Consider the following 22,371-nt stretch of genomic DNA (forward strand, 5'->3'; position numbering starts at 1 on the left):
ATACACAGAGAATGAAGGGATGGGGTGGCGTATGTTATCCATTGTGGTACATTCAGAAATTCTATTTTAAGTCAACTTTAAATCTCATCTTGTTCTTAAATGCAAGCCATAAAATAGCCATAACTATCTTCACCTTGGGAGGAGCAATTTCCAAAGTATATGACGTTAGCCATGTACAAAGTGGGCTGAAGAGCAGTAATGTAGCATATGTAGAACAATGCCCAATAGCTTATCTGAAATGAATATTGTGCATGCAGATTTCCAAGACACCCACACCTCAGAGATAATGCCAGTGAGTTAATCAAATACTTTTCTGCCTGCGTAACTGTGATACCTAAAGCTGCTAGGAACATCATTTTTAGACATCCGTGGGAGGGATTCTTTTTTGTAATTCTGCATTTCTTTAACTCCCACCACAAGTCTAGGCTTGCCTTCCAGAGACACACACTGCCACCTTTTCAGAGCTTTTATTTTTTTTTCTTTCTCTTTTTTTGGCCATGGACTAAGTAGCCCTCTGAAGGCTGATTGCATAAATGTTAAAATAGAGAACATGATTTCACTGGCGCTACATGAACTGACCTGCATACGAGTCATGATAGGTACTCTAGAATTGAGCCCATCATCCCTCCCTTTCCCCAAATCTGCTTTTGTTCCTGCCTACCCAGACACTATCACTCCTCTCAAGCACTGAACTAAAACAAAGGATCAATCAACTCTGACACCTTTTATTGAATGTCTACTACAAGCCAAATCTTAGAAAAATGGTGATGAACAAGGCATAGAGCCAACATTCAGCAAGACAACAGTCTGATGGGTTAGGAGGATAAATAAATAGAACATGCAAAAGAGTGGACTAAGTGCTATGATAGATGTAATACAGAAGATGGAAACACACAGAGGGGAGGGAGTGTCAGGGAAGGCCAAGGAGAAGAGATATTTAAGCTGAGGTGTGAAACATAAGTGAAATTTGGCCAAATTAGTAGAGAGAAAACTGTTCCAGCCACAAGGAACTACATGCACAAAGACCCAGAAGAAAGAGAAAGCATTTTGGAACTGCACGAAGGCAGGTAGGATTAGTTAGATAATTAGGCACATAAGCTTGGTGGTCAGAAAGATCTTAATCTGAGCCACAATTCTGTGACTTTGGGCAAGTTATTCAATCTTACTGTGCCTCAGTTTCCTCATCTGTAAAAGTGAGGTGATTAACAATACCTCGTGCACAGGGTTGTAAGGATTTAAAAAATGTGATGCAAATGGCATAAAATAAGCACCAAAAATTGGTCAGCTAGTCATTACATTACTCTTTTATCATTTTATTATAATTCATTATTTATATTATTATTGTTATCACTAGCATTTTTAATACTAAAATGTTACTTTTTCTTAAGCTCCAATTTATTTTAAGTGTCAACTGAAAAAAACAAAACAAAACAGCAAAACAATACTGACCTTTCTGGATTTTTTCAAAGATTAAATAAAATAATGCCTCGCTTTAAGTAAAATAATAATAATAATAATAATAATAATAATAATAATAGATAACCCTATTAGGAATGCTTTAACCTACAAATAACAGAAGACTTTCTCAATATAAAAAGATATAAATAATAGGGGGGATTTTTCTCACACAGAAAGAAACCTGGATATAGGCACCTTGCTGGTGTCAGTTTAATTAGGTTGACAGTGTTTGGGGTGGAATTTCTGCAATTCTCTTGACATTTTCTTTTGTTTGCTGCTGCCGTCACAAATGATGGCTTTGGTTCCTGACGTGAGATTCACACTCAAGGAAGAAAAAGCGGGGAAGGGGTGATGTTAGGTATAAGTGTTCTCTTTGAATGGGAAAGTGAAATTTTTCTCAGAAACTTTCAGGAAACTTCCCCCTACAACAAACTGACCAGAACTGCATTGTGAAGCTACTTCTTGTTCCAGAGAAGCTGAAAGTGCACATTTATCTAGGCATATTGCTGCTCAACTCAATCAGAGTTTGTCAGCAAGGAAGGAGAAAGTCAATATTAAATATGCAATCAATTTTTGTTATAGTATTATTTACTGATTCTTCCATCTGCCAAGTTCTACACTGAGTGTATTATATGAATTATTTCATTTACTCCTCACATTTAGTACGAAGTTTTTATGATTACTACTAGTATTGCTGCTGTTTTTGTTTTAATAAACAAGGAGATAGAGGTAGACAAGAGTGTAATTTGGACACCATCACACAACTACGAGGTAGTAAAGGTGGATATCAAAGCTAGACAACTTGACTCCAGACTGAGAAAAATAAATGCTTCATAGAACTTCTCATAACTATGAGCTATTATTATGGCTGGAATATGGTATGTACCACAAACTTTCCCCTTCTTCTGAACTTCTATTCCACTACTCTGGTACTCAACTTTTTATAAGTACCCATGTTGAACACTGTGCCTGTCTCATACATGGCCCCTTCTGTCACCACCCTCTCCCTTGCTTTTGCTTCTTAAGCTGGGGAATCATATCCTAAATGTCTTTAAGTCCATCTCTCTATCAATACCTTGCTCTCAGAAAACCAAAAAGAATCTAATTCAGTAAAAGTAACCAGAGTTTGTTTTAAATTCAAAAGGCCTAAAGTCCTAATCTTCTAGGCATAGGATCTGCCCCTTAGCAGTCTCAAATTGGTGGTACTAAGGAGAGAAGAGATCATAGGCTGGGGTTTCATGGCTGGAGACAGACTTTACAAATGCCATCTCTTATCAGCTAGAGTAACAGCTTCAACTCTTGTCTCTTGCTCCTCTCCTTAGACTCCTCTCATTACAGAGTTGAGGGTCTTTCAGAATGAGAAAAAGATCTGTATTTCCAGTTAGCAATAACATAATAGAAATATATAGCATCAGTGTTTTGACCGAAGACCTATGAAGCCGGGAATATGTAACTTCATTAAACATCAATAATTTAAGGTCTATTACAGTATGGGATGCTATAAATATTTCATAAAAGCAAGCATGTTCCTATACCTAATATAGATCCACCAGAGGGTCCACCTCAAATAGAAAAAAAAAGAAAGAAAGAAAGATAAATCTCTATACTTCTGATTTTCATTAGACTTTATGCATGGGAATAATTCAAGCTCAGTCAATGTCACATAGTTGATTTGTTTGTCAAAAGTTACTTGTTTTAACTGTGTTTCTGCAGATGTATACCCAGCATTTGCATTGGAAACTGTGGCCAAGCAATTAGCACCAGTCCCAGTGGATGTTCCTGTCCTGCTGACCCACCAGTACTAACAACTCCTTCAGTGAGGATGCTTCACAGAGAATCCTGCTCTAAGATAGTAACTGGACAATCAAACCTGAGACTTTTCAGCGTAGGAAAGAGACTAGCAAAGAGTGGAGAGAAAATGAGGCAACTGTGTACTGTAGTTAAAAGTACAGGAATTGAATACACCTGGGTTTGAATCCTAATACATATGCACTAACTGTGAATTGGGGCACGTTACTTAATCTCTTGGAATCTCATTTTCTTCATCTGTAAAAAAAAAGGAAGGATATAACACTAACAACTGACAGAATGAACTTTAAGTTAATGTATGTAGAGCCTGGTACACAGGTCAGCATTCAGTAAATGACAGTCATTTATATGAGACGCACAGGGTAGAAGCATTAACAGAACATATGGTTCAACATGGGAATCTGATCCCAGGGGAACCAGGAGACTCAAGGGACGTGTTTCTTATTGGAGATGCTTTCTCCAAGCTCACTTTATCTTATGTCTTACCCTTGTCTATCCTCAGTTAGAGCTGCTATTCTGAAATATCCCTGTGCTGGTTCCCTACTCTCCTACCCACAACTATCTGTCAGAGACCATGTGCCCACTAGCTCTGGGCAACTTTGGTTACAAGGTAGAAGCTATGACAATTCTAGCCATGGGGTCTTTGCACTGCTGGTGAGACTGATCACAGGGATCACCTGGACACTTCTCCCACTGTGAGTAATCAGACCAGTAGAGCAGCCTGATATATCTAAAAGAGTCATAGCCTTCAGGGTCTGCTTGTAAAAAAGCAGAGTGCTGTCCACTGTCATTAGTGTTCTGCATGAACAGCCTTACCTACTAGCAACACAGAAGGAATGGATTATCTATTCCACTAGATAATCCTGTGACTGGAGCCCCTACATCTGGTGCAATGGGGCTGAATAGTACAACATGAGACTGTTTGAGAAGATGGAAGGAGAACTCAAATTTTTACTGCCAAGCAGAATGCTTTTTGACTTTTGTTTTAAACAATCTGCCTTGGCCATTTGAATTACAGACTATATATTTTCTCTATGGTGATCTCAGCTTCCCCCTATTTCAATACAATTTGATATGGTTTGTCTGAGTTTTCCTTGTTAGAGGTTACATCTACATTCCAAACTCCTTTGCCAAGCAGCTGCTGCACAAAACAAGTATGTAAAATCTGTGCATGTATTCCATTAGGATTAAAAGCCTGCAGCTGGGATTCAGGAAAGACATTTTACTTTTATTTATTTATTTTTTAAGTAGGCTCCATACCCAGCATGGAGCGCAACACGGGGCTCAAACTCACAACCCTGAGATCAAGACCTGAGCTGAGATCAAGACTCAGATGCTCAACCAACAGAGCCACTCAGGCACCCCTGGAAAGACATTTTATTTTTTATTTTTTTTAAAGATTTTATTTATTTATTTGAGAGAGAGAATGAGAGAGAGAGAGAGCACATGAGAGGGGGGAGGGTCAGAGGGAGAAGCAGACTCCCTGCTGAGCAGGGAGCCCGATGTGGGACTCGATCCTGGGACTCCAGGATCATGACCTGAGCCGAAGGCAGTCGCTTAACCAACTGAGCCACCCAGGCGCCCTGGAAAGACATTTTAAACACAAAGTATTTAACCCAGTCACACTTACCTGGTCATTGCAACATAGAGAAGAGGGGAGTGAGGGTAGGGAGGAGAAAGAACTCCCATTTCTATAAGAAGAACAGTATATACATATAGGAAGTTGCAATTCTGAAGCACAGTGAAGATTAGAAAGCATCTTTGAAAGGAAAACCATTTTTATTTGTTTTACATAATAATAGATTCAGAGACGTTTTCAAAACAAAAAAATTGGTTGATTAATCAAGGCTTATTTCTGAATTTTTCGATAGGCTATCTACAGACTGAAAGCCAATTCTAAATGTCCTATATGCTTTCCAAATAATGTCTCAATGTGTCAAATTTCTTCCATTTTGGAAGAAAAGAAAGCAAAATAGCTGACGCTTTCTCAGCACAAGTGTAAAGTATTATCTCTTTTCTGCAAGTAATAGGCCAGCATTAAGCATTTTCCTTTAAAAAAATAATACATACATACATACATAACAACTTTCTTTCTCTGCATTGTAAAGAAAATTGTGTTTTTCCTCACAATTGGGCAGCACTTCAACAACAACAACAAAAGCCATCTACTGAGATTAAAGATTGTTCCAGACATCTAATTTCTCAAGGCACCGATTTCCTACGGCCAAAAATGAGATGAACTCTGGGATCAGGAAGAAAGCTTTCCAAAACCCCAGTCTATAGTTGAGCTGAATTGCCCAGCATGATGTATTTGGATGATCCAATCACTTTAAAATAACAAATGCTCTCTTAAAGAGAAGGTAACCTCTAATATCATTAGAGACCCCAGTGTTACTCTGATTGTTACACTCTTCTTTTCTTCTTAACTGTAATCTGATAACCAGTGGGAAGCCAGGAGAACAAAGACATCTCAGACACTGTACATCAATCAAGGACTTGGTTGTACTACAATGACAACTCAGCTGGCAGTTGTGAAAGTTTATGCCATGAGCCAGCACAAAATGTAATCATCTCAGGAGTCGGGGCATATTACAGAATAGCAAGAAGCTTTGCTTTAGAGCTTGAGAGGATCAGTAGAAAAATATTTTATTGATGTGGATGATGGTAACATAGATAAAAATCTTCACCATTTCAAAAATGGTTTTGATAAACAATTCGGGAAAAAGGAGACACAACATTTCCATGGAGAGCATAGTCGTGAAGGGCAGCACAGGGAAACTCAGAAGAGCAGCAGTCATGCTCCTTGGGCACCACTGGCATATCCTTTCTAGTGTAAGATCTGGCTAGCCCCACTGAACAGTGAAACACCAATGCAAGAGGAATACCTTTCTTAAAGCCCAAAAGGATTTTTTTTAAAGTATGCATATATTTTTTTCTATCACTGACAATCCAATAAGATCATTTTTCTATTATCGCACTCACTCCAGTTAAAGAATATTGTGGCATTCTGAAGTTCCAGAATCAAACTTGTCAGAGTTCCCTAAGTTTATTGTTGATCTTATGACATTAGCTAGCCAACTGATGAGAGCAAAGCATGCTCAAGTGACCTAGGTCCACACTGATTACATTTCCTTACTCCTCTAAGTTCCAGTATATAAGAAGGTCACATATATCCCCACACATTCTTTCACGTGAAGCTGTGATGTTCTCCTTTTCCTCCAATACAATCTAGGAACTGAGATGTATTGTTTATCTGAATTTGGGTCTGTTTTGTCCATTTTCTGATACTAAAATCTTCCTTCCCAAGACTCCCTCCCAAGCCCTTTCAGTGATTGTGGTTATCAACAATCATCACCTACCCTCACCAAACTTTCAGTGATTGCTGCTCTCAAAAATCATCACCTACCCTCACCAAACACTAACGATAAGGCAGACACAGTGCTGTACACTTTCTATACAAATTTCATTTAATCCTTACAACCAACTTGTAAGGAAGATACTATTACATTCTGTATACATTCTGTAAAATAGAATTTAGGCTCAAAGACATTAATTAACCTGCCCAAGGTCACCCATTTAGCAAGTCACAGAGATGGAATATGAACTTGTCTGCCTAAACTCAAAGCCATTTTTAGGTATTATACTATACCACTTACCATGCTGAACTTTAACCACTCCTACAACTTGAATCCATTTCCTTGTTAGAGTTTTACATTGTAGTGACCAAAGTCCTTCATGTAATACCCAGCAGAGGAAAACTGCAATTTACTTTTAGTTTAAGCATTTGGGGAGATTCAGTTAACTGCAATAATCTAAAAATCACCTTCTCAATAAAAGTGTTTTGAAAACCTCACCCCGCATTATGTTTCTACCATACTAAACCATTTCTCATTCTAACTGTGCCCTGCTTTACATTTGATTTTCTGTTTGCCCACAATTCCCTTCTTAAAATTTACAAAATGTCCAGTCTTTCCTTATACTAAACAATTATTGTGCATTTTCAACAGCATATTTATTATTAGTGTTGCTAGAGAAATTTGCTCCCTTCACAGCCCTCTGCCAAATGTTAGGCTTCCTGTATGTGTTAACACCTTGTGTTTGGGTTCTCTCATCTGTATGTGTTGAATGCTAAAGCCTGTTCCCTACAGATATTCCAAGCTCTCTGGCCCATAGGCTTGTGAACTAACCTTTTGTTTTCTGCTGCAAACAGGAAAGAAGTACAACAAATAAAGCATTCTTTAAAGTCCTTTTTCATATTGTGAGCTTAAAACGCCCCATTCCCACTTCCACTACCCCCCTCCTCAATTGAATAGAGATATAGATACTATTACAATTCCTATGCCATATGCCTGATTATTTAACTATTTTATGCTGCATTTCCATATCAAAAAAGTATTTCATTGACTCAAAACTCTTAAATTTGAAGAGGATCCCAGATTCTCTTTAGTCTTTTTGCACAGAATTGTAAGAAGTACTTTGGGGACATTATGTGAGGCCTGGAACAGGAGTGACTGCTAGCACTCTTCTACTAAGAATGTCCCATTAACCCTTGGGACTGATGTTTCCTAACACCTATGTATCTGATTAGGGTGTTGATTCTGATTAGTGTGTGTTTGAGGTAGATGGGAGAACATCTCTAAATAGCTTTGTTATACAGATTACTGCACTAGCAACTGGTAAAGATAAAAGAATAGAAGCCAAGGTTCCAGCATTGCACCTCTGCTGTAGAAATTCTGATTGGATTAATGATAGAATTTAACAGTAAATATTTACAAGTGCCAAGCACTGTTTTAAGTACCTCACATGTGTTCTTTCCCTTAATCTCCATGATAACCCTGTAGGGCAAAATAATCATTAGTTTTTGTTCAAATTTGAGGCAAAGGGCACAAAAAAGTTAAAGAATATACGTGTGTTATTACAACCACTGAAGGTATAGAGTCCAAGTCTAGAGCCAATAATCTTGACCACCAGACTATGTTAGAATTTACTAAAGTGCTACTGAAATAAACCTCTGCTGCCTCCAAATGGCATGGAACACAAGAAAAGTTCATCAGACAATGACATAATGAGTAAAGGAAGACTCTAGACGAGATAAAAGGCCATTTTCCTAATTACATTGATTGGTTTTACCCAATTTATTCAAAAAAGCCTTTGTTGAACCTACTTAGTATGTGCCAGGTACTGTTCTAACTATTGATGAAATATCAGTGGGTAAAACAGACAAAAATCTCTCACATTCCTGTGGAGGGAATCAGAAGATAACAATAAGTATATGCTAGGTGTTAGATAATGACAGGAGGAAGGAAAGAGGAATAGGGGACCAGGGTGGAAGCACTGTTCGAGATCAGGGAGATAAGGAAAATCCAGAATGAAGACTGAGAAGGCACAGTCATTGAAGTCTCCAGGAGAGTTTGATGTCCTAGAAGCCAACTGGAAAAGGATTTCCAAGGAGGAAGGAGTAATCAACTGTGTCAAATGGTGTCGAATCCTAATATGTACCTGTTTTGGAAGAACAGTGAGGGCAAAAATCTGAATAGAGAAGGTTCAAGAGAAAATGGGGGGAGACAAATATTTGCTAGGGCTGCCCTAACCAAATACTATGACTGGGTAGCTTAAGCAACAGAAATTTATTTCCTCAGAGTTCTGGAAGCTGGGAGCCCAAGATCAAGGTGTCAGCAGGTTTGGGTTCTTCTGAGGCCTTCATTCTTGGTTTACAGAGGGACACCTTTTCACTGTGTCCTCACATCATCTTTTCTCTATGTGTTACCCTGAGTGTCTATGTATCCAAACTTCCTCTTCATATAAGGGAAGAGTCAGATAGATTAGGGCCTATACCCTAATGACCTACCTCATTTTAACTTAGTCACTTCTTTAAAGGTCCTGTCTCCAAATACAGCTATTCTGAGATACTGGAGATTAGGGCTTCAACATATGAATTTGGGGGGACATGATTCAGTCTATAACACAGGACATAGAGGCAACTAATCTGAGGGGATATGATGTACAAGGGGACAGAAAATTGGGATGGTAATTAGGTTAAATCAAAAAAGAGGTTTTCTATTGTCTTTTTAAAAGCAGAAATAATGACATGATGTTGCATAGTGCTGCAATTGATCTGGTAGGAAGAACAGTTAATGTTGCAAAATAGGATATATTTATTTACCAGAGGACTTCTCAACTTCTATAAGCAAATGTGTGTTTTAGTTTTGAAAAAGGGGACAGACCATACAGCATTTCCCACACATATGTAATCATAACTTGCATTTTCATAGATCAATTTAATGCTTCTGGAGCTCATAGTACATTATTTCGATAATTCAACAGCTATATATATTGATTGCCTACTCTAGGTAAAGCCAATGGGTTTCAGTCCCAGTGGAAAATCATTCTCATCTTGTCAGTTGCTGTTGTTGTTGCTATTGTTGTTTCTGTGTAGTTGTAATCATGTCAAACACACTGAATCAAAATCTCCGTAAGGACCATGCTACGTACTTCTTAAGCATTATTTTATTTAATAGTCTCACCTGCTTTAAAGGATGGGTTATCTTTTTTTTTTTTTAAAGATTTTATTTATTTATTTGACAGAGAGAGACACAGCGAGAGCAGGAACACAAGCAGGGGGAGTGGGAGAGGGAGAAGCAGGCTTCCCGCCAAGCAGGGAGCCTGAGGCGTGGCTCAATCCCAGGACCCCGGGATCACGACCGGAGCCGAAGGCAGACGTCCAATGACTGAGCCACCCAGGCGCCCCTAAAGGATGGGTTATCTTAACATAGTTCAATATATTAGGAATGGTAAATGTTTGACTTTAGGACCACCATTTCCCTTGTCCCTCATCTGTGAAAGATATCTCTAACTGATGGCTCTGTTTTTCCTATTGCATCTTGACTTTGCTTTACACACCCTCTGAGCACAGAGCTTCAGACAACCACTATCAACTTGAATTAGCTTAATAAAATGAATTTATTTGTTATTTCTCTTACACATAAATTATTTTATTGGGGAAACCCTATCTAACCATAGAAGTCAAGATTTTGTCAAATGCTCACAGTAGGCAAAACCAGTAAAGTAGCTATCATACCACTTATAAAATGTTGTTTCTTTTGTAAAATTTATTTTCTCCTCTGTATACAAATACTCTGGTAAAGGGAAGTTGATTCCAGTTATTTTTCTCCTAACTGAATCACCTTACAAAGAAAGGAATTTTGAAGGGATGAGGAAAGAGAGGGCATATGGAGTGTTAAACTGCCAGATGAGGTTTGAACAGTTAAAATATAGGTGAAGTGGAGTAGCACCAGAATGAAAAATGGAAAGAGAGAAGGAAACAAAAACAAATTTGCAAGTTTTAAAATTTTGCTGAGGATTCAAATCACTCTAATCCTGTAACTGGGTTTGGACTGCTTTAAAATATGCTTTGAAAATATTACCACTTACATTTTAAAATTTACCATTAACTGGCTGCTGGATAAATTTCTCCTATTTTCCACAACAACTTCCCTATTTGCATGGGAGGGAAAAAAGGTTCAGAACTAACTCTTTTGTTGTGTATACTCTCTTTTCAACCCATTTTTAAAAAGCAAATTACATGAGACTTTAGAAGTCATTTCATGAGTTTACCTGTTTTTCTAACTTTTATAAACCTTCTCACCTTGAATTGGGGAGTTAACCCCCTAGGATAAAACTGAAATGTCTTAGACTCTAAAGTACTTTGAGTCTCTTCTCTTTTCTGAACTCCTCACTTCAACTGGCATTTTAAGCTTAAAACCCCAAATAACCAGAGAAGTAAATTATCTATAAACAAATGAAAGACCTGATCTTAGATCAAGAAATAGATGAAATAGCCAAACTATAAAACTAAAATGGGCTACAAAGGAAAAGACAAGAATTTAAAATCAGATCACATTGTGATACTGTAAGAAGTCAATGAGAAATGCCCAAAAAATATAAAAATAACAGTCCCAAGCAAACCAAGGAAGATAAAGGGGCTAAGCTAATGGTAAAAATTCCTTATTCATAATTAGTGCTCTATTTAAGTATTATGCTAAGGAGAGGGTTTGGCCACGTGTACAACAGTGTCAGGGTTATTAAAGGAATACATCAGTTAACAGGAAAAACGAAAACTGCGCTCCAGCTTACATTGTAAAAATCAAACCCCATGAAATGTATCCTTTAAAAAAAAGTGGGACAATCAACCTGTTATAGGAATGAATGCCTGGCCACCTTTATCCTGCATTTTAGCTTATCTTTTTTTTTTTTTTTTTGGAAATGTAACAGTAGAATGGGCAGATGAACTTAAGGGTGAAGGAAGCATATTTCTAGCAACAAAAATTCCCTCTTCTTTCTAAATTTAAATCAAGAGACCTGAAGCTTTTGTTATTTAATCAGATTGTTGATTTCACGGAGACGAACGATGTCAATAAGTGGTATCTAATTCTGGTCAGGGCAGAGAAAACAATGCATGTGGGGCTGAGCTATATTCAGGCTGAGATGCTCAGGTCCTGCTTTTGGCACTTTTTTTCTCTTGTAAAGCTGTTTGTGTACAGTGCTGACAGTGTACAAATCATGATAAATCTCTCTCTATTAATGCACTTAAGGTTTGGGGACTTTGCGTTTTCCCACCTGGAAATAGACTCCTTGCTCCTTTTCTCCCCCTCACCCTCCATATTTGATGCACCATCTTGCCTCCCTAACATTTAACACTTCTGAAAGATGAATTATATCAGTTATCTCCCTCAGTCAGCAAAAATACTCAGGCTATGGAACCAGAGAAAGGCATAGCTTTTTCAAATGCCTGTCACCATATTTAGCACAAAGACGGGACAGTTTTCTTAATACCTCTACATTTCTCATTCTCTGACATATGGACATTAGGTGTGAGTGGTTTGCAGCTAAAGACTTAATTATCATTCTTGGTGATCATTTGCATTTATATAGCACCTTTTATAGGAGCAAATCAAATCATTAAAGCTATTATACTAATGAATGCAAGGCGGCAAGTGTCATTACCTCCATGTATATATTGAGACAGCTAGGGTCTCAGAGGAGCCAAAAAAGGAGCCAATTAAGTTCAAGCCTCCTATGTGCTTACCCCAGACTCAAATGGTTCCCATGGAGCTTTCGGGCCTTGAGAGAAGTCCTCCAACACTTTGATGAGGTCATTTCTGAGCCTCGTATGATAAAAAACTTTTTTTTTTTTTCAAAATTAGTTGGAGGCCATGAACTTAAACTTGTGTTAGACAAACCCTGTGTCCCAGCTTGTATCTGATGGGGTACAGCAGTCCTTCTTCTAAATGTTTATCTTCATCAACAAATCCTCAAATTCTGTCAGAGGGGTGGTGTTCCTGAGACCGGGGTACTAGACTTTTTGCTCCATCACTCCCATCAAATTGCCAGTCTTTGAAAGGTCTTAAAGTCATAGTCTCTTAAGATTGAAAATGACAGTTAGGTCATCTGCTTTAACTCTCTGTTAAATTTCCTCTATGGCAGCATACCAAGAGGTTCAAATGCCAACTGTGTAGCCAAAACACCACTGATGAAAGAAACTTCTCAGCAATGAAAGTCTCTCATTTATTTGGCATCATTTGCATACTTCCCTGCCAGTGCCACACCCTGAAGATACAGTGACAAACCAGAGGAACACAGTCTCTGCTTCAGCCAGCTTACCACATCCCTCCCTATCAAGCTGTTAGGACACAAAAGCACGCTGAAAAAAAAATGAAATCTACCTTCCCTGAGCACCACTTCTGAGAAGCTCTAAGTCTGTTGGGCCATTTTTTTACTCTAGGTAAACATATTTCAAATATTTCAACAAAACATTTTGTTGGAAGAAAGAGCCATTTTCTCTGCAATTTAAACTTTTAAATCCTAAGACTCTATTTGTTCAACCTTATGTTTACCTACATAAACTGTTTGAATTTGGTAATCATCATACGGGTTGTTTATAAATACTGTGCATAACACTGCTCCTTTCCTGGCTTATGAGTAGGAAGAATATTTGTTTGTTTCTTTGCATTCCTCCAAGCTTGGTACCACAGCAGACACATAAACATAAACATAAACAGATCTGTAAGTGCCCTTTACCTAAGTGCTTAGTGAGATAATTTCATAGGCCCCCTCCATGTTTCTGTTAAAAGATAAACTAAAGAATATTAAAAATGGTGAGTTTGAGCAAAAATCAGTCCAAATCAGGCAGTCCTAAACCAGAGGTGGTTAAGAGCACTGCACCAACACGACCTAGGGACAAGACTTTTACAAAGAAGACACAGAAGCAATGCAAGGGAATTATTTGGTTGGTCACAGTTTAAGCAGTTGCCTTATTTGAGAAAGCCTAGTTGGCTGTTTGTGATTGGTTGATCTTAAGATTCCATTTCTTAACTTTGAGTCATTTACAGACTTAGATTTTGTTTTGCTCACTAGACTGTGAAGGCATTAAAACCACCTCAGTCTAATGGCCCCCTTGTTTAATTGATTTAACACTTCTGTTACAAAAATGAGTCCTAAATTTTTTAAGTGAACAATTAATAAGTACCTACTTTTTGAATATAAGTGATTTGTTCACTTGATCAATGAAAGAGTTGTGAGTTTCTAAAGGTCAAATCTGCCCTAAATGGACAGATTTCAAATTGAAGCCTCAAAGTCAATTGTAGCAAAGAAACAAAAACCTTACATCCTCAGGCTATTGACTTCATAAATTTTTTTGTCAGAATATTGTATCTGCAACTAGATTTAGGAATTGGAACCAAATAATGCACACTCTGACACCAACATTTTTATCACATACTCCCCCAGGTACTTCTTTGAGGCTCAGCAGCATCTCCCACTTGGGGATTAAATGATTATTGTTCTGGTCCTGTGCTACTTTTCTATCTGTCACATTAAGATAATGGCACTTTCTTATTTATTCCAAGGGAATTTTTTTCCTAAATGATTATATAAAATTATCTAAAAAATGAGATGGAGAGGCCATAAAGAGAAGAGGAGAGATTGGCTATTCAGGTAGGGTCTGAGGGAATCCCCAGGGTTCAGGATTTGGTCTTCAACTTCAGATAATTTTTTTTTCATACCTTGAGTTGTTCATTGGCCATTTCATAAGACATAAATATGTAGGTTAAATTCCTAAATATTAAGTTTCAAAAGAGAATTTAACTTTTGGTGACTAGAATGTTTATGTCTAAGATTTCAGGGTACCTACTTGCTATATCAGTGTGCGTAAGAAATTAGATTAGTCGAAAGGCTGTTAGGTGAGAATGTTAGTATAGTTAAGAATAAAATAGAACAGGGGGGGCGGAGCAAGATGGCGGAGGAGTAGGAGACCTGGATTTCGTCTCCTCTCAGGAATTCAGCTGGATAGGTATCAAACCATTCTGAACACCTACAAACTCAACAGGAGATCGAAGAAAAGAATAGCAACAGCTTTTCCGGTTTCGGTGCCCCGCGGTGAGGAGCTCTTACCTTCGCAGCCATGCCGTCCAAGGGTCCTCTGCAGTCCGTGCAGGTCTTCGGACGCAAGAAGACAGCCACGGCCGTGGCGCACTGCAAACGGGGCAACGGCCTCATCAAGGTGAATGGGCGGCCACTGGAGATGATCGAGCCTCCCACGCTGCAATATAAGCTACTGGAACCTGTTCTGCTTCTGGGCAAGGAGCGATTTGCCGGGGTGGACATCCGAGTCCGAGTGAAGGGTGGTGGTCATGTGGCCCAGATTTATGCAATCCGCCAGTCCATCTCCAAAGCCCTGGTGGCCTATTACCAGAAATACGTGGATGAGGCTTCCAAGAAGGAGATCAAAGACATCCTCATCCAATACGACCGGACCCTACTGGTAGCTGATCCCGGCGCTGCGAATCCAAAAAGTTTGGCGGTCCTGGTGCCCGTGCTCGCTACCAGAAATCCTACCGATAAGCCTATCGTGAGGATGAGGGTTCATCTTTATAATAAACGATTGTCACGGGAAAAAAAAAAAAAAAAAGAATAGCAACAACTCTCTGAACAGAAAAGCGACCACTTTCTGGAAGGTAGGACGTGCGGAGAAGTGAACCCCAGGCGTTATTCGGGAAGATAGATGGCGGGGGAGGAGCCTCCGTTGGCCGCTTCTGGCAAGTGATAGGGCCACGGAGCACAAAATCGGAACTTTTAGAAGTCTGCTCCACTGAGGGACGTCACTCTGGTGGCGAAGTGGGGGGTCGAACCCTCGTGGGACAGTGTGGTCTCAGGACCCTCGGGGTCACAGAAAGACCGGGGGTGCCTGAGTGCGGCAGAGCTCCCAGGTATCAGAGCAGGGAAGCCAGCTGCAGAGACGGAGCCCAGGTGTGGGCTCTCAGCTCGGGGTTGCCATAAACCGTGATCCACGGCGCAGTCGGGCCACTGCTCCTCCAGCAGGGACCCAACAAGCGGCAGATCCGGGGAGACTCACCTTCTTCCCCCGGGAGGAGAGGTGCGGGAGTGCACTGCAGGGATCTGCTGGGTTTGGAGACTCCACCCGGGGTTGGGTGCCAGATAGAAAGGTGCAGTCACAGGCCGGGTGAGCGCGGAGTGTGGCCGGAGACCGGGGAGACGGGAGTGACTGACTGCTTTTCTCTGGGGGTTCGCTGAGGAGCGGGACCCCGAGTTCTCGGCTCCTCCGGGGCGGAGACTGGGAGGCCGCCATTTTCACTCTCCGCCTCCAAAGCTGTACGGAAAGCTTGCAGGGAACAAAAGCTCCGGAGAGCAAACCCTAGCAGATTACTTAGCCCGGACCGGCAAGGGCGGGGCAATTTTGCCTCCAGCAAAGACATTTGGGAACCACGGCAACAGGCCCCTCCCCCAGAAGATCAGCGAGAACAGCCAGCCAAGACCAAGTTTACCGATCAATGAGAACGGCAGACCTCCAGCACTAGGGGAATACTGCACATAGAATTCATGGCTTTTTTACCATGATTCTTTAGTCTTTCAAAGTAAATTATTTTTTTTAACTGTCTTTTTTTCTTTTTTCATTTTTTCTTTTTTTTTGAATTTTTCTTTTTCCCTTTTTCAACCAACATCTTATCAATCCCTTTTTTAAAAAAAAACATTTTTATTTTTCATTTTTAAAGTCATATTCTATCCCTTCATAGTAGTTACCCGTATTTTTGGCATATATATATAAGTTGTTCTCTCTTTAAAATCTTGAGATAGTTTCTTCTAACAGATCAAAATATACTCTAAATCCCTAGTGTATGGTTTTTTTCTACTCCCCTGCCTGATCACATTCTCCCCTTTTTTCTTTCTTTCTTTTTTTTTAATCCTCTTCTTTCTTTTTTCAAACACTTATCAAATCCTTTTTTAAAATTTTTTATAATTTCCATCTTTACAGTCATATTCCATCCCTTCATCATATCAACCCTTACTTTTGTACATATATAAGTTTTTCTTTCTTTAAAATTTTGGGAGGGACTTTCTTTTAACAGACCAAAATACACCCAAAATCTAGTCTGTGGCACTGATCTATAAACCAGCCTGATCATATTTGATCACATTCTGTTTTTGTTTTGTTTTGTTTTGTTCTGCTTTTGTTTGTTTTTATCTTTATCTTTTTCTTTTTTCTTTTTTTCTCTTTTTCTTTTTTCTCTCTTTTCCTTTCTTTTCCCACTGCTTCAGGTCTTTTCTGATTTGTTTAGAGTATATTTTCTGAGGACGTTGTTACCCTGCTAGCATTTTGTTCTCTCATTAATCTATTCTCCTCTGCACAAAATGACAAGACAGAAAAAATCACCTCAACAAAAAGAACAAGAGGTAGTACCGACTGCCAGGGACCTACTCAATACGGACATTAGTACGATGTCAGATCTAGAGTTCAGAATCATCACTTTAAAGATACTAGCTGGGCTTGAAAAAAGCATGGAAGTTATTAGAGAAACCCTTTCTGGAGAAGTAAAAGAACTAAAATCTAACCAAGTAGAAATCAAAAAGGCTATTAATGAGGTGCAATCAAATATGGGGGCGCTAACTGCTAGGATAAATGAGGCAGAAGAAAGAATCAGTGAGATAGAAGACCAAATGATGGAAAATAAAGAAGCTGAGAAAAAGAGATAAACAACTACTGGATCACAAGGGCAGAATTCGAGAGATAAACGATACCATAAGATGAAACAACATTAGAATAATTGGGATCCCAGAAGAAGAAGAAAGAGAGAGAGGGGCAGAAGGTATAATGGAGCAAATTATAGCAGAGAACTTCCCTAATTTGGGGAAGGAAACAGGCATCAAAATCCAGGAAGCACAGAGAACCCCTCTCAAAATCAATAAAAATAGGTCAACACCCCGACATCTAATAGTAAAACTTACGAGTCTCAGAGACAAAAAGAAAATCCTGAAAGCAGCTCGGGAGAAGAGATATGTAACCTACAATGGTAGAAACATTAGATTGGCAACAGACTTATCCACAGAGACCTGGCAGGCCAGAAAGGACTGGCAGGACATATTCAGAGCACTAAAAGAGAAAAATATGCAGCCAAGAATACTATATCCAGCTAGGCTGTCATTGAAAATTGAAGGAGAGATAAAAAGCTTCCAGGACAAACAAAAACTAAAGGAATTTGCAAACACGAAACCAGCCCTACAAGAAATCTTGAAAGGGGTCCTCTAAGCAAAGAGAGAGCCTAAAAGCAACATAGACCAGAAAGGAACACAAACAATATACAGTAACAGTCACTGTACAGGCAATACAATGGCACTAAATTCCTATCTTTCAATAGTTACCCTGAATGTAAATGGGCTAAATGCCCCAATCAAAAGACACAGGCTATCAGATTGGATAAAAAAACAAGACCCATCGATATGCTGTCTGCAAGAGACTCATTTTAGACCCAAAGACCCCCCCAAATTGAAAGTGAGGGGGTGGAAAACCATTTACCATCCTAATGGACATGAAAAGAAAGCTGGGGTGGCAATCCTTATATCAGACAAATTAGATTTTAAACCAAAGACTGTAATAAGAGATGAGGAAGGACACTATATCCTACTTAAAGGGTCTATCCAACAAGAAGATCTAACAATTGTAAATATCTATGCCCCTAACATGGGAGCAGCCAATTATATAAGCCAATTAATAACAAAAGCAAAGAAACACATTGACAACAATACAATAATAGTGGGGGACTTTAACACCCCCCTCACTGAAATGGACAGATCGTCTAAGCAAAAGATCAACAAGGAAATAAAGACTTTAAATGACACACTGGACCAAATGGACTTCACAGACGTATTCAGAACATTCCATCCCAAAGCAACAGAATACACATTCTTCTCTAGTGCCCATGGAACATTCTCCAGAATCGATCACATCCTAGGTCATAAATCAGGTCTCAACCGGTACCAGAAGATTGGGATCATCCCCTGCATATTTTCAGACCACAATGCTTTGAAACTAGAACTCAATCACAAGAGAAAAGTCGGAAAGAACTCAAATACATGGAGGCTAAAGAGCATCCTACTGAAGAATGAATGGGTCAACCAGGAAATTAAAGAAGAATTAAAAAAATTCATGGAAACCAATGAAAATGAAAACACAACTATTCAAAATCTTTGGGATACAGCAAAGGCAGTCCTAAGAGGAAAGCATATAGCAATACAAGCCTTTCTCAAGAAACAAGAAAGGTCTCAAGTACACAACCTAACCCTACACCTAAAGGAGCTGGAGAAAGAGCAGCAAATAAAGCCTAAACCCAGCAGGAAAAGAGAAATAATAAAGATCAGAGCAGAAATCAATGAAATAGAAACCAAAAGAACAGTAGAACAGATCAACGAAACTAGGAGCTGGTTCTTTGAAAGAATTAACAAGATTGATAAGCCTCTGGCCAGACTTATCAAAAAGAAAAGAGAAATGACCCAAATCAACAAAATCATGAATGAAAGAGGAGAGATCACAACCAACACCAAAGAAATACAAACAATTATAAGAACATATTCTGAGCAACTCTGTGCCAGCAAATTAGATAACCTGGAAGAAATGGATGCATTCCTAGAGATGTATCAACTACCAAAACTGAACCAGGAAGAAATAGAAAACCTGAACAGACCTATAACCACTAAGGAAATAGAAGCAGTCATCAAAAATCTCCCAAAACACAAAAGCCCAGGGCCAGATGGCTTCCCAGGGGAATTCTACCAAACATTTCAAGAAGAATTAATACCTATCCTTCTGAAACTGTTCCAAAAAATAGAAATGGAAGGAAAACTTCCAAACTCATTTTATGAGGCCAGCATTACCTTGATCCCAAAACCAGACAAAGACCCCATCAAAAAGGAGAATTACAGACCAATATCCCTGATGAACATGGATGCAAAAATTCTCACCAAAATACTAGCCAATAGGATCCAACAGTACATTAAAAGGATTATTCACCACGACCAAGTGGGATTTATCCCTGGGCTGCAAGGTTGGTTCAACATCCGCAAATCAATCAACGTGATATAATACATTAACAAAAGAAAGAACAAGAATCATATGATCCTCTCAATAGATGCAGAAAAAGCATTTGACAAAGTACAGCATCCTTTCTTGATCAAAACTCTTCAGAGTATAGGCATAGAGGGTACATACCTCAATATCATAAAAGCCATCTATGAAAAACCTACAGCGAATATCATTCTCAATGGGGAAAAACTGAGAGCTTTCCCCCTAAGGTCAGGAACGCGGCAGGGATGTCCACTATCACCACTGCTATTCAACATAGTATTGGAAGTCCTAGCCACAGCAATCAGACAACAAAAAGAAATCAAAGGCATCCAAATTGGCAAAGAAGAAGTCAAACTCTCAGTCTTTGCAGATGATATGATACTTTATGTGGAAAATCCCAAAGACTCCACCCCAAAACTGCTAGAACTCATACAGGAATTCAGTCAAGTGGCAGGATATAAAATCAATGCACAGAAGTCAGTGGCATTCCTATACACCAACAACAAGTCAGAAGAAAGAGAAATTAAGGAGTCGATCCCATTTACAACTGCACCTAAAACCATAAGATACCTAGGAATAAATCTAACCAAAGAGGCAAAGGATCTGTACTCAGAAAACTATAAAATACTCATGAAAGAAATTGAGGAAGACACAAAGAAATGGAAAAACGTTCCATGCTCATGGATTGGAAGAACAAATATTGTGAAGATGTCAATCCTACCTAGAGCAATCTACACATTCAATGCAATCCCCATCAAAATACCATCCACTTTCTTCAAAGAAATGGAACAAATAATCCTAAAATTTGTATGGAACCAGAAAAGACCCCGCATAGCCAGAGGAATGTTGAAAAAGAAAAGCAAAGCTGGCGGCATCACAATTCCGGACTTCCAGCTCTACTACAAAGCTGTCATCATCAAGACAGTATGGTACTGGCACAAAAACAGACACATAGATCAATGGAACAGAATAGAGAGCCCAGAAATGGACCCTCAAATATATGGTCAACTAATCTTTGACAAAGCAGGAAAGAATGTCCAATGGAAAAAAGACAGTCTCTTCAACAAATGGTGTTGGGAAAATTGGACAGCCACATGTAGAAGAATGAAACTGGACCACTTCCTTACACCACACACAAAAATAGACTCCAAATGGTTGAAAGACCTCAATGTGAGACAGGAGTCCATCAAAATCCTAAAGGAGAACACAGGCAGCAACCTCTTCGACCTCAGCCGCAGCAACTTCTTCCTAGAAACATCACCAAAGGCAAGGGAAGCAAGGGCAAAAATGAACTATTGGGACTTCATCAAGATAAAAAGCTTTTGCAAAGCAAAGGAAACAGTCAGCAAAACCAAAAGACAACTGACAGAATGGGAGAAGATACTTGCAAATGACATATCAGACAAAGGGCTAGTATCCAAAATCTATAAAGAACTCATCAAACTCAACACCAAAAGAACAAAGAATCCAATCAAGAAATGGGCAGAAGACATGAACAGACATTTTTCCAAAGAAGACATCCAAACGGCCAACAGACACATGAAAAAGTGTTCAATATCGCTCGGCATCAGGGAAATCCAAATCAAAACCTCAATGAGATACCACCTCACACCAGTCAGAATGGCTAAAATTAACAAGTCAGGAAATGACAGATGTTGGCGGGGATGCGGAGAAAGGGGAACCCTCCTACACTGTTGGTGGGAATGCAAGCTGGTGCAGCCACTCTGGAAAACAGTATGGAGGTTCCTCAAAAAGTTGAAAATAGAGCTCCATATGATCCAGCAATTGCACTACTGGGTATTTACCCCAAAGATACAAAAGTAGGGACCTGAAAGGCTACGTGCACCCCGATGTTTATAGCAGCAATGTCCACAATAGCCAAACTGTGGAAAGAGCCAAGATGTCCATCAACAGATGAATGGATAAAGAAGAGTGGTATATATATATACAATGGAATATTATGCAGCCATCAAAAGGAATGAGATCTTGCCATTTGCAACGACGTGGATGGAACTGGAGGGTATTATGCTGAGCGAAATAAGTCAAACAGAGAAAGACATGTATCATATGACCTCACTGATATGAGGAATTCTTAATCTCAGGAAACAAACTGAGGGTTGCTGGAGTGGGGGGTGGGGTGGGAGGGATGTGGTGACTGGGTGATGGACACTGGGGAGGGTATGTGTTCTGGTAAGCGCTGTGAATTGTGCAAGACTGTTGAATCTCAGATCTGTACCTCTGAAACAAATAATGCAATATATGTTAAGAAAGAAAAAAAGAAGAAGAAGAATGTAGCAGGAGGGGAAGAATGAAGGGGGGGAAATCGGAGGGGGAGAAGAACCATGAGAGACAATGGACTCTGAAAAACAAACTGAGGGTTCTAGAGGGGAGGGGGTTGGGAGGATGGGTTAGCCTGGTGATGGGTATTGAGGAGGGCATGTTCTGCATGGAGCACTGGGTGTTATGCACAAACAATGAATCATGGAACACTATATCTAAAACTAATGATGTAATGTATGGGGATTAACATAACAATAAAAAAATTTTTAAAAAAAAGAATAAAATAGAACAGAACTAATGTACATGGACATTGGAATTAGAAGTCAAAAGTTTAAATTCCAGTTCCATCAGTGCTAGATATGAAAACAAGTACTTTTGTCTCAGTTTTTTATCTTAGTGTAACTATAGTATCT

General features: G+C 39.2%; 1 pseudogene; it reads left to right on the plus strand.

Annotated features, from left to right (window-relative positions):
* The first annotated feature begins 14,681 nt into the window (after positions 1 to 14,681).
* On the plus strand, positions 14,682 to 15,244 carry LOC118555143 (small ribosomal subunit protein uS9 pseudogene; annotated as a pseudogene).
* The last annotated feature ends 7,127 nt before the right edge of the window (positions 15,245 to 22,371 follow it).

Source organism: Halichoerus grypus, chromosome 5 (genome assembly GCF_964656455.1).
Source record: "Halichoerus grypus chromosome 5, mHalGry1.hap1.1, whole genome shotgun sequence".
NCBI lineage: Eukaryota > Metazoa > Chordata > Mammalia > Carnivora > Phocidae > Halichoerus > Halichoerus grypus.